This window comes from Schistocerca piceifrons, chromosome 7 (assembly GCF_021461385.2).
Source record: "Schistocerca piceifrons isolate TAMUIC-IGC-003096 chromosome 7, iqSchPice1.1, whole genome shotgun sequence".
In the NCBI taxonomy this organism is placed as follows: Eukaryota; Metazoa; Arthropoda; class Insecta; order Orthoptera; family Acrididae; genus Schistocerca; species Schistocerca piceifrons.
The window spans coordinates 477914207-477926487 of record NC_060144.1 but is presented as its reverse complement, the minus strand read 5'-3'; positions in this window follow the sequence as shown (position 1 = coordinate 477926487).

Genomic DNA, 12281 nt, shown 5'->3' with positions numbered 1-12281 from the left:
TTATCGGCTGTACAGATATGTATTGCTTTCTTAATGATGCAATCCCAGAAAGATGATGCCAGGAATAAACTGCTGTCTTTTCATAAATCATGCAATGTTCCGTATTCAGACAGTGTTCCGCAATTGCTGATTTTTCCTGTTGACGATGTTGTGTATGATGCTGATGTTCATTACAGCATTCTTGTACTGTGTGGCATATCTGGCCTATATATGCTTACCCACACTGTCAAGGAATCTTGGAGAGACGACATTTCCTCAGGCCAAGGTTATCCTTAACTGAACCCAACAGGTTTCTCAGTTTTGCAGGTGGTTGAAAAACACACTTAATTCCATATCTTCTGAGGACTCTTCCGATTCTTGATGACATGGCACCGAACTAAGACAATTCTGGCCCAGGGAGTTCAATCGTGGAGCATAATCAAGATACAAAGACACCCACCACTTTGAACTTTTTGCCGTATTTTGGTGCCGTGTCATCAAGAATCCAAAGAGTCCTCGGAAGATATGGAATTAAGTGTGTTTTTCAACCATCTGCAAAACTGAGAAACCTGTTGGGTTCGGTTAAGGATGACCTTGGCCTGAGGAAACGTGGTGTGGACAAGATTCCTTGTCAATGTGGGGCAGTGTATATAGGCCAGGCATGCTGCACAGTACAAGAATGCTGTGATGAACATCAGCGTCCTACACACCTTTGTCAACCAGAAAAGTCAGCAATTGCAGAACACTGTCTGAATACAAGACATCATATGATTCATGGAACAACGGAAGTCTTATCCTTGGCGTCATCTTTCTGGGATTACATCATTAAGGATTCAATACATATCCGTACAGCTAATAATCTCATCAAAAGGGATGCAGGATTTCAACTGAGCACAGCCTGGAATCCTGCGTTGGCTGCTATTAAATCATGACGCGAAAATCAAGATTCTTTGATAACAGACCCATCAAACATTGGTCTAGTATGGCCATTGGTGAGTAATATGTGGCTGTAGTGTTTGCAAATGCAGCGTACAGCACACGCACAGGAGAGCTGCTCTGTGAGGGAGTTTGAATATGACACCATCTATCTGCAAATCATTGCACGATTTCTGCACCTGCGCATTCTTCGTGCGCGACGACATGTGGATACTGTCAGTCGTATCTAGCCACCAGCAAGATTGAACCACCTGAAGATGTCAGACATTTGCTCCGAGGAAATCTTGTGGAATTTGCACAAAATGATCTGGCGCAAACCAGTGAAGAATATTTACAACATTACTTACAATCTGACAGTTGCCATTCTTTCCATGTCAAGTGTTCCCTCCCATACAGCCTTAGCAATCGACTCAAATGTATTTGTTTGTACCCAGACTCTTTACAGCAATACACCACCATTCTCACCTTAGCATGCACTGCACACAATTACCCAACCAGCCTTGTTCAAAAGCAGATTTCACGAGCCATCACACCCAATCCTGGTACTGCTGATTCCTCCAAAAAACAAGTTTGGAGCACACCACTGGTGACACAGTATTATCCTGGTCTGGAATGTATTAATCAGCTACTTCAACAGTGCCATGACTTCCTAAAATCCATTCTGTCTGAAATGTTGCCCACCACACCTAGAACAGCATTTTACCATCCTCCCAATCTCTGTAATATTCTTGTCTGACCCTATGCTCCTTCTGCACCTATCTCCCTACCCTATGGCTCCTATGCCTGTGACCATGCCCACTGCAAGACTTCCCATATGCACCCTCCCTCCTATCACCACCTGTAGCAGCCCTGTAGCTGGAAAATTATACACTATTAAAGGGAGAGACACTGGTAAAACGATAAGTCATATACCAGCTGTTATGTAAACACTGTTTGACATTTTACATTGGCATGACTACCACCAAATTATCAGTTAGGATAATTGGGCATAGGAAGAGGGTGTATACTGGCAACATGCAATACCCTGTTGCACAATTTTCTCTACACTCTGACAATTGTGACCTCGGTGTCTGTTTTGCCATGTGGATTCTTCCCCCTGACACCAGTTTCTCAGAATTCTGCAGGTGGGAACTAGCACTACATGTTTTTGATCTCACCACCCATCTGGCCTTAATATACATTAATTTCTTCCATCTCAGCATTTCTTCATAGTGACTACTCTTTTCTTCACTCTGTTTTAGTTTTGTATACCTTTCATTGTCTTACTCGTTCATTTTTCACTGCCCCTCTCCCACCACTGTTACGTATATGCTCATAGCTTTTCACTCTTATTAACTCATGCATGATGTTTAAGCAGTAATCTCTGTCTTGCATATTACCCTGTCCTCCACCTTTGGGCTCTTGGTTTTCAAATCTTGTCTGATGCAGTCCCCAACAATCAGTCTTTCCTTCTCATCCCATGCAGCAAGTCTCCCCTGACCCATGGTTGTGGGCGACTTTCCCGAAATTGACCCCTTTTCTAGACCTCTCCATTCCTTTTCCTTCATCCTCTCGCGTCCGTCGTAATTTAATGTATATATTATTATTGTTATTATTATTTTTTGATTGTTGCCGACTTACGTGGTGGGCCTTAATAAAAATGATATTTAAGTTGAACAATGTAATAAACTCGGCTAGTCAGTTCACTTTAAAGCAAGAAATCTTTAGTTATTAATTAAAATTGCGGCCCACACACGCGCGAGAGTATTTTTCTTACCTCCGTTGACCATTGTATTGTAGTCAGAGTCCTGGCTCTGGGTCTCGGCTGTTGTTGTTGTGGTCTTCAGTCCTGAGACTGGTTTGATGCAGCTCTCCATGCTACTCTATCCTGTGCAAGCTTTTTCATCTCCCAGTACCTACTGCAACCTACATCCTTCTGAATCTGCTTAGTGTATTCATCTCTTGGTCTCCCTCTACGATTTTTACCCTCCACGCTGCCCTCCAATACTAAATTGGTGATCCCTTGATGCCTCAGAACATGTCCTACCAACCGATCCCTTCTTCTGGTCAAGTTGTGCCACAAACTTCTCTTCTCCCCAATCCTATTTACTTCCTCATTAGTTATGTGATCTACCCATCTAATCTTCAGCATGCTACTGAAAATAAGAATCTTAAAGCTAAGTATTTCTGCAACTTCGTGCGGCTGTGGAGAAAAATTAATATTATGCTAATAGCGGGCGAGTTTTCCGCTTCCGCTAATTTTTCATAAGTTAATATCGCCACGTAATGGCGTCGTTGGCTGCATCGGCCGCTGCGATTGTTGAGCTGTAAATTACTTGAATGCAGGTTAATTCAAGGAAGGCGGACATGAAATCGGGATCACCTCTTACAAATTAAAAGTGCACAATAATATTAAATCGTTATATTATATGTTTAACTCATACAAATATGCTTACATTTGTCAGCACACGCAAGATGTCCCTCTAGACACATTCAAGACAAAAGAAGAAGTGAAGTCGACTAAAAAATTAACAAAAGAGCGTATCTTGTCGTCTCTTTAGATCATTCTGTCATAAATTATTTCTTTGCAATCTAAACCTACACAGAGAAATTATTATTTTACGGCTACATGATAAAAAATTTGGCACTGGGGACGCTATATTGCCCCCCGAAATGTTTGTGTCATAAAAAATGTTCGTGTTTTTTGACACAAATATTTCCACTTTCATGTCCACAGTGTCCACACGCAGATTTTTCTTTCACAGTTTACATATGTCACATCGTATGTTGTAATTACAGAGGTGCGTTGCACACAAAGTGTAATACAGATGAAGTTCAAGGTATACAACCACGAGTTAGTCCGGAATATTTGAAGTCCCAGGGGTGTCAACTGTACGCTCCCCATTTGGCGCGGCCGTAGGGAAACCTGGGGAAAACCTCGGCGGAGCGACAGACTAACTGCTTTGGTCACTTTCACTTAATTGTTTCTGGAATGTCATTGGAGTACAGGATGTGCATACAAATATTTTTGTTGCACTATGCAAAAAATGAGGTCATTAAAACAATTGATTGCGGTGTCGTTGATGATCTACGCCGCGACGTTTAGCTTGCGACGGCGTCGGTTGGTGTGTTCGGTGCTCGGCGTTCGCGGCGGCTGCGGAGAGGTCAACGCCCGCTCGACGCCAGCGTATGTCTTGCCGTCGCGGAACATCAGAATCAGCTGATCGGCTGCACGGTTGGCGATGCGCTTCTGTCTCGGCCGGGCGTGGCGGAGTGGGATGATATCCGCCCCCCGCTCTTGTTGGCAGGAGTCAGCTCTGCTACGCATCTCCGACGTAGTACATGAAACACACACACAACCAACGTAATATTTGTTTCCCGCTGCAGATGGTTACGCTAGTGGGAAAGGAGCATTTATTAGTGCGGCAGTTGTTGTTAAGTTTTCGCCAGTTTCCGAGTGTCAAGCTAGCACCGTCTTGCAGAAAACATGACATGGACCTTCTCCCGTGAATGCAGTTTTGATGCAATACTGTTTCCATTACACGTCAGTTTTTGTCTTGATAAAATTATTTATGTCTTCGCCGCACTCGCAGGCACTGGTGAGTGTCCCAATACGAGCTTAGCACAGACATTCGCCGTTTCTGCGGTCGCTGTTTTGCAACAGTCCACGCATCGCATTCCAATCTCGCATTATTGTGCTCACTGAAACTACAGTCTGTCCCAAAAATATTGACTGTGGGTTCACTTCACGTTAACAGTTCACATTTATAGTAAATTCACAGTTTTTCGTGCGTAATATTGGCGTTTGGCGTCCTCACCGCTGTTGAACGTTCAATACTAGCACTTCACTGTCCATATCACAGTTTCACCTTCACAGTTTTTCACACTGCTTAAAGTAACTGTTTCGATTAGTTCACAAACACTAATGTATTTCATTCAGTCTGAACTGGATTTTGGCTAGTGCTGGATTTTACCAGTCTCTCGCACTAATTATCTCTTTTTATTTTCCACTTAGAGTCGTACTTGCCTTCAGATTTTTTGACTATACAATTGTATTTCCGTCTCATCTGAGGTAAGTCCCCATGTCATGTCTGCCCACTCATTGCGTACTTGCCCTCCAGAGCCAGGCTCGACTTTACAAAAGCTTGCCTCTCGCATTATTGTACACATTTTATAATCTAGGCCTAGCGTGCAAGTTCCTAGATTAATGTTAGATTTGTGACTTTTGTTTCCACTACAAATTCGTGCAAATCTCTGCCTTAGCAGATGGCAATATATTTTAACACTGCTAAGCGGTAGTCGCGTTTACTGATTTGCTTTGTACCTTGTCCACAACACATGAGGTACCTTGGGTGATGTACACCCTGCACTCACATTATTAAGTAAATTATGCTTGAGCATATTTCAAGATCGGTATAGACATAAATACATGGAACAACATATACATTATAATATTAAATTTTCATAAGTTTCATTACTACTACAGTTCAAAAACATTCATGACACACTAATGAAAAATTCTTTCATCATTACATGTTATTGATTTTTTTTTAAATATTTTTAAAGCATTTTTCAACATGAAATTTTTAACATATTCTTAAACCTACGTTCATTTTTTTTTCTTCAAAATGCAATTGCTTAAACATACTATTATTCCTTAACATCTACAAAATTGAATCGCACTAATCTTGTGTGCCTCATTGTCTTTAAATATTACACTAAAATCGGAACATTTACACACAGAAAAAATACACTATAAACTTAACCTACTACACACAAATGTAAACGTTGCTCTACTGAGCGAACTTCTTTAAGTCTTTGTAAGTATTTTTTCTTATTTCCTTGGTAACTGCCTCCTTATTTGACCACGGAATGGTGTAGTTTGCGTGACAGAAAGTATCGTGAGGTACCACTTCGATGTTATAGGTGTAGCCCTCGATAACACCGGGTTTTTCCGAAAGCACATTCTCATAATCTGTAAGTAGCTGAGTCAATTCGTTTTGTTGTGCTTCAGTCAAATGTTCTGACTCCCTAACTTTCATGGCTATCAGTTTCCTTTTTTCCTCTTTGTCTTCAGTAATAAAATCTTTAAAATATACTTGTCTTGTACGAAAGTCAGAATATAAATTCATTACCTGTATTCCTTCGAATCTCGTTTGAAAGCTCCGGCAATATTTACCGTGCACTTCCCGTGTCCTCAACAATGGCAAAACTACACGTGTACCCTCATTCATAAGGCTTACTTCCCCGCACAAGAGGTCGATTTTTGCGTCCCTCTAGCGTAAAAATTCCATCCCCAGGATGCAAGCAACACCTAATCCCCTAACTACTAGGAACGAGCTTTTCATTGCTTCATTTCCTACCGTAAACTCGACTTGCACCTGGTGCTTTATGATATGAGATTGTGCACCTATTGCACCTGTTACACGACAATTCTTCACTGGCAATACTGGTATTCTATTATTTTGCCTCAAGTACTTGTAAAAATTTGCACTCATGACATTGGTTGACGCACCGGTATCGACTATTATCTGTATTGGTGCTCCATACATATCTGCTTGCAATATAGCCTGCACAACACTTTTGTCGGTTCGGTTACATTTCTGCGGTATGTCTACAAGTTCCTTTTCTATTTTTGTTCCCTCATTGTATCTCAGCATACAAAGTTTATGGCTGTCATCCGTGAATGTGCCCTCACTACACCATCCTGCAGCCAACAACGGAGAGCGTATTGTGGCTGTCTTTAGTTTAACGGATGAGCCTTAGTGGGTTGACAGTTGTCTGTCACTTCCACTAACCTCACATTGTGGTTCTGGTTGTTGTTGTTGCTACTGTTGGTTTGGCCGCCCTGCCTCGCCGATGGCGTATTTTGATATTGTGTATGGCTCTGGTTTTGCGGTGGTCGGTTGTAATTCTGTGACGGACCTGGGTTGACGTTCCATTGTGGCGCTGTGTTTTGTTGCCACTGTGGTGTCGGTTCATTACAACCACGCCACTGGTTTCGGTTGTTCCGCCATTGCGGATTGTCGTTACCATTATATCCATTACTCATGCGTCCATCATGATGTCTCTTTCGATTTTGACGATTATAACCGTTGCCGTTATAACCATTGCCATTATTTGTGCCTCGATTCTGTTGCCGGTGCTCTTGCCTATTCCCGTTATCATTTGGTACTAACTTACTACCATTACTGTGGCTGCTATTGTAATCGGCTTTGTGTTGATTATAGCCTGCATGGTTCCACTTGTTTTCGGTTTTCATATCTTCGATCAATAGGTCAACAGAATCCACTATTTCCATGAATTGTTCTATATCGTATTCCGGCACATTGATGAAATATCTTTTAATTTCACTGGGCAACTTCATTTTTATTAATCTGATTATGTCACGATCGGACATTGGCTCGTCCCAGTACCTGGTTTTGTTTATATACTTTTCGAAATATTTGCGTAACGTTCCCATCTTAGGATTGTACATTTCTGGACTGTACAACTCCTTTCGTAGTCTTTCTTGGACGCTATCGGACCAGAATTTTTGCAAGAATGCACCTTCAAACTGTTGCATCGTTAGACATTTTTCGGACACGTCGGTGGCCCACAGTGCCGCGTCACCTTGAATAAAGGAGACCACGAACTGTATTCTTTGTCTTTCCGTCCATGTCCTGGGAAACACATTCCTGAAGCTCTTAATAAATACAACAGGGTGGACATTTCGTTTTTCGCTATTGAAGGGTTGGAATGCCCTGTGTTTTATTACATTGTCCTCTTTTTTGCACGTCTGATTGCTACATTCTGGGACATTCATCACTTCGTGATGTGCGCTGCACGGTATCGCGTGTTGTTCGTGCTCATAATTCGCATTAGGTTGCGGTTGCGCACTCGCACCCTGCCTACCGTCAGCGTTATTATAGTAATCAGTGCGCAGAGTCTGATTCATGATCTGTCCGCCACTGTTTCCATTGCTTTCCAACGCAGACAGTCTCCGCGCGACCTCCTGTTGCCAATTTGGCAACTCCGCTGTCACACGGGATTTGATCTGTGTTAATTCGGCATGTAGTGCGGCAGCGCTGGCGTCAATATTTACACTCGCGGCCGCAGTCGCTTGTTCTACAGCTGTTTTTACGTCGCTTTCAATCTTTGCAGATATCTCGCGATCCTTTACTTCTAGCCATTCATTTAATTCTTTTTCTACTTTTTGAGCTTGCACTTCCAAATATGCGTCAATACTTTTCCGTGCATCTATCTCCACATTATCTACGCGGTTGGTTAAAGTCTGGACATTATCTTCAAGCCTAGCCTGCGATATCTGTAATTTTTGCATTTCGCCGGCTAAGCTTTGCGCAAGATCGGGTATTTCTTTGCACGCATCCCGCATCTCGGCTAGTTCGCTTTGGATACTGTCGAGTTTTGCTTCACTGCGCTGCTCTTGCTCAATGAGCTTTTGCGTTAATTTTTTCTCCTGCTCATGCAGCATCTGAGCCAGTTTTTCGTCTCTTTGTTTTTCCCTCTGTTCTGACATTCTTTCCTTTTCCCTTTCTTTCAGTTCTCTTTGTTGCTCTTGCTCATGGAGCATCTGAGCCAGTTTCTGATCTCTTTCCCTATCTCTTTCTTCTAACCTGCGCAGAAATTCTGCAAATGGGTCTGCAATCGGTGAGCATACTGGTGCCCCGCTTAATCTAGCACTCGATTGGCCCCCCTGCCCAGGCAGTGGAGTTGTTACTCTATTCCCATTCTGCTGTGGAGCGTCATTCACCGTCCACAGATCCTCGCCCCCCGCTCCGGAAATTATGTTATCCGAGGCGGTGGCTTGGGATTCGTTTACGTATTGCAAATGATCCTCACTTTCCATATTAACAGAATTTTGTTCTTCTGGTACGGATGCTTTAGGTTGTCCTATCTTACCCATACTAAATTCACTTTAAGCCACTGACAAATCATTAACACTGATACACACACGATTAATTATCCCCTCCAAAAAATAAACACATAAATACACAAAACACCGAAGGTATCTCATGTGCACATGGGTTCGATATTCCGCACAGAGCTACACAGGATGCTTGGACAATAGGCCTTACCTTACTTATTTTTCTTTCTCGCAATCCTTTTTCTTTTCTACACTTTTTCCTCTCCAGATCTCCTCAGGGTGTGGTTTTGTTGTTGTACATGTAAAAGAATTCATACAAGCATTAATATTTTACAACAATTAGACACATACATAATTACATTCATTACAATAGAATCATATTAATCGGGCCCCACGTTGGGCGCCAATCTCGCGTCCGTCGGCCGTCGTAATTTAATGTATATATTATTATTGTTATTATTATTTTTCGATTGTTGCCGACTTACGTGGTGGGCCTTAATAAAAATGATATTTAAGTTGAACAATGTAATAAACTCGGCTAGTCAGTTCACTTTAAAGCAAGAAATCTTTAGTTATTAATTAAAATTGCGGCCCACACGCGTGCGAGAGTATTTTTCTTACCTCCGTTAACCATTGTATTGTAGTCAGAGTCCTGGCTCTGGGTCTCGGCTATGGTACTGAAAATAAGAATCTTAAAGCTAAGTATTTCTGCAACTTCGTGCGGCTGTGGAGAAAAATTAATATTATGCTAATAGCTGGTGAGTTTTCCGCTTCCGCTAATTTTTCGTAAGTTAATATCGCCACGTAATGGCGTCGTTGGCTGCATCGGCCGCTGCGATTGTTGAGCTGTAAATTACTTGAATGCAGGTTAATTCAAGGAAGGCGGACATGAAATCGGGATCACCTCTTACAAATTAAAAGTGCACAATAATATTAAATCGTTATATTATATGTTTAACTCATACAAATATGCTTACATTTGTCAGCACACGCAAGATGTCCCTCTAGACACATTCAAGACAAAAGAAGAAGTGAAGTCGACTAAAAAATTAACAAAAGAGCGTATCTTGTCGTCTCTTTAGATCATTCTGTCATAAATTATTTCTTTGCAATCTAAACCTACACAGAGAAATTATTATTTTACGGCTACATGATAAAAAATTTGGCACTGGGGACGCTATAATCCCTCTTCCTTACCCTTCAACCCTTCTGCCTGAAGAAGGAGCCATATTCTGTGAAAACTTGCCTGATTACAACCCTCCCTTATACGTGTGTTCTGCTGCCACTTGGTGAGTAGATTTTTTCATCTATCCAGTTAAATTAATTAACATATTTGGTATCAAGTAACACACAACTTTTCCCTCAAACTGAAACAGACACTACCTATCTACCCAATGCTTACCAGCACTGTAGTAGGTATAAATTACATTTTCTCCAGGACTTAGTGTTTGAAAAAATGAACAGTACAGGTAGTCCCATTTATCTTGAGCACCTCAAATAACATTTTGCACAGAAGTGAAATAAATAAGTACCATGACAATGCTGTTTAGCTACCTTGAGGAAGCCAAGCAGGATAATTGCCTCTCTTGTAATTTCATTTGTTATGAAGATATGAACAGCAGTAGGCCTTGCATCTTTCTTAAATAGCACCCCACACTTTTTATTCAGTAATCCATCTCCTCTCCTCACAACCTGTTCAACTTAATAAGAAACAGACATCGAGATCTTTACTACCATATTGTAATACTGTAATCAGTTGTGGGCACAAAAAGGAAAAGAAAATTCTAAGATCCTCATAGTGCTGACCATGGACAGCGTACACTGACCCACATGTTGGATGAAAGAATCCATTTCTGCTTCCAATGTTGCTCACTGATGTGAATTACAAGAAAAGCAAGCACGATACATTCATCCACGTTCTCTGGAGTTGTTGGAATATTGTGACAGACGACATCTTTTATGCTTCCACAAAGAAAAATATTCAGAGTGGCCAAGTTAAGAGACCCAGTACACCAATCCACTGTTCCGAAAACCAATCCATATGTTTGCATACTTTCATTTCAGAATGCAACGGCACACAAGGAGTCAGTGTGCTTGACATCCACTGTATTCATACCATTTAGACATTCTGTTTCTTATCCAGACGACAAGGAAGAATTTGTGTTGGTAGGTTGGCATGTGCTCCACTGTTTAGGTCCCATTGATGAAATAAGGGTCAATGATTGCAGTACCAAGAATTCCATGCCAGACATTAACTCTCCATTGATGCTGATTTTTTCCATCTGGGTAAGCCCCAATAGGTTTTTGCTGGACTGATAATGAATGTTCTTCATATTTGCCTGTACTTTGTTGGAGAAGGAATATTCATTGGTAAAAAGAACATTGGACAAGTAGTTCTTGTTAGTGAGGATTTTCTGCTATGATCACTGACAGAACGATATACAATTCTGGAAATCATCTCCATACAATTCTTAGTGTGAGTGTAAATGATAGTGGTGCAACAGGTCGCATGTTACAAAGTGAAGGGCACTGGTTTTAGGAATGCCAACTACTGTTCAAGCTGTCATGTGCTCATATTGGTCTCATTGTGATAGAAACAAGAACAGTAACTTCAGCAACTTTGTGTGAGTTCTACTATGGTCGTGTTGCTTTGGGTTGAAACTTCCCATTCCCTTGAGCATCACAACGAGATGAGAAAACAACCCTCTTCAAGGTGGGTTCTTTTCAGGATATTGCCAGGTCTCTAGATGGAAAATTATGACTTTTGGCACTCACCTAATCCTTCAAAACTTTCCAGACAGACTCAAACTGATGTTGCTCTGCAGTCATTTTTCTTTTATGACGGGAGACTTCCTCGGCTGATTGTCTCCCAGTTGCCAGCCAGGATTTCACACGTGCCATTTGGTCAAATTCAGGAAGAGGTGATTTAGTTAAATTGATGAACATCAAATCCAACACATGATCCACATAAAGCATTTTTCATAAAGGGATTACAATTTCATTCATGGAACTAAATGAGAGTTCATGCTCAGCTGTTGATATAGCAGTAGTGTCTGAAGGACAAAGCAGTGGCAGCAGATCACACGGCTTCCATTCGACGTCCCTATATTCCTTGCACTCCTTAAAAGCTCTTATATTTTCGTGTTATCTGAGATTCTAAGTTGTTTGCAGAGATGAACTATGCTATCTCCTCCATACATTATATCTAGCTTCTCGGGCCATTCAGATGGACTTAACACTGTTAGATGACAGTTTTACAAATATTTGATTCATTCCACTGTTCGAGGATTGAGCAGTTAACAAACGTTATTTTAAATTGCAGCGAGACCCCTGTAAAACTATCCTGCATGAATGATTTGTATTTTATTGGATTTTGATCTGAGACTTTGGTGTATGTTGCCTATAAAAGTTGACTGTTTCAAAAAATCGCCTTAAGTTTAGATAAGGATTAGCGAGTTTCCACTGTGCGATTTGTTTGTCGCAAGAATGAAACGTGTCAGGAATATGAGCACATGCACGT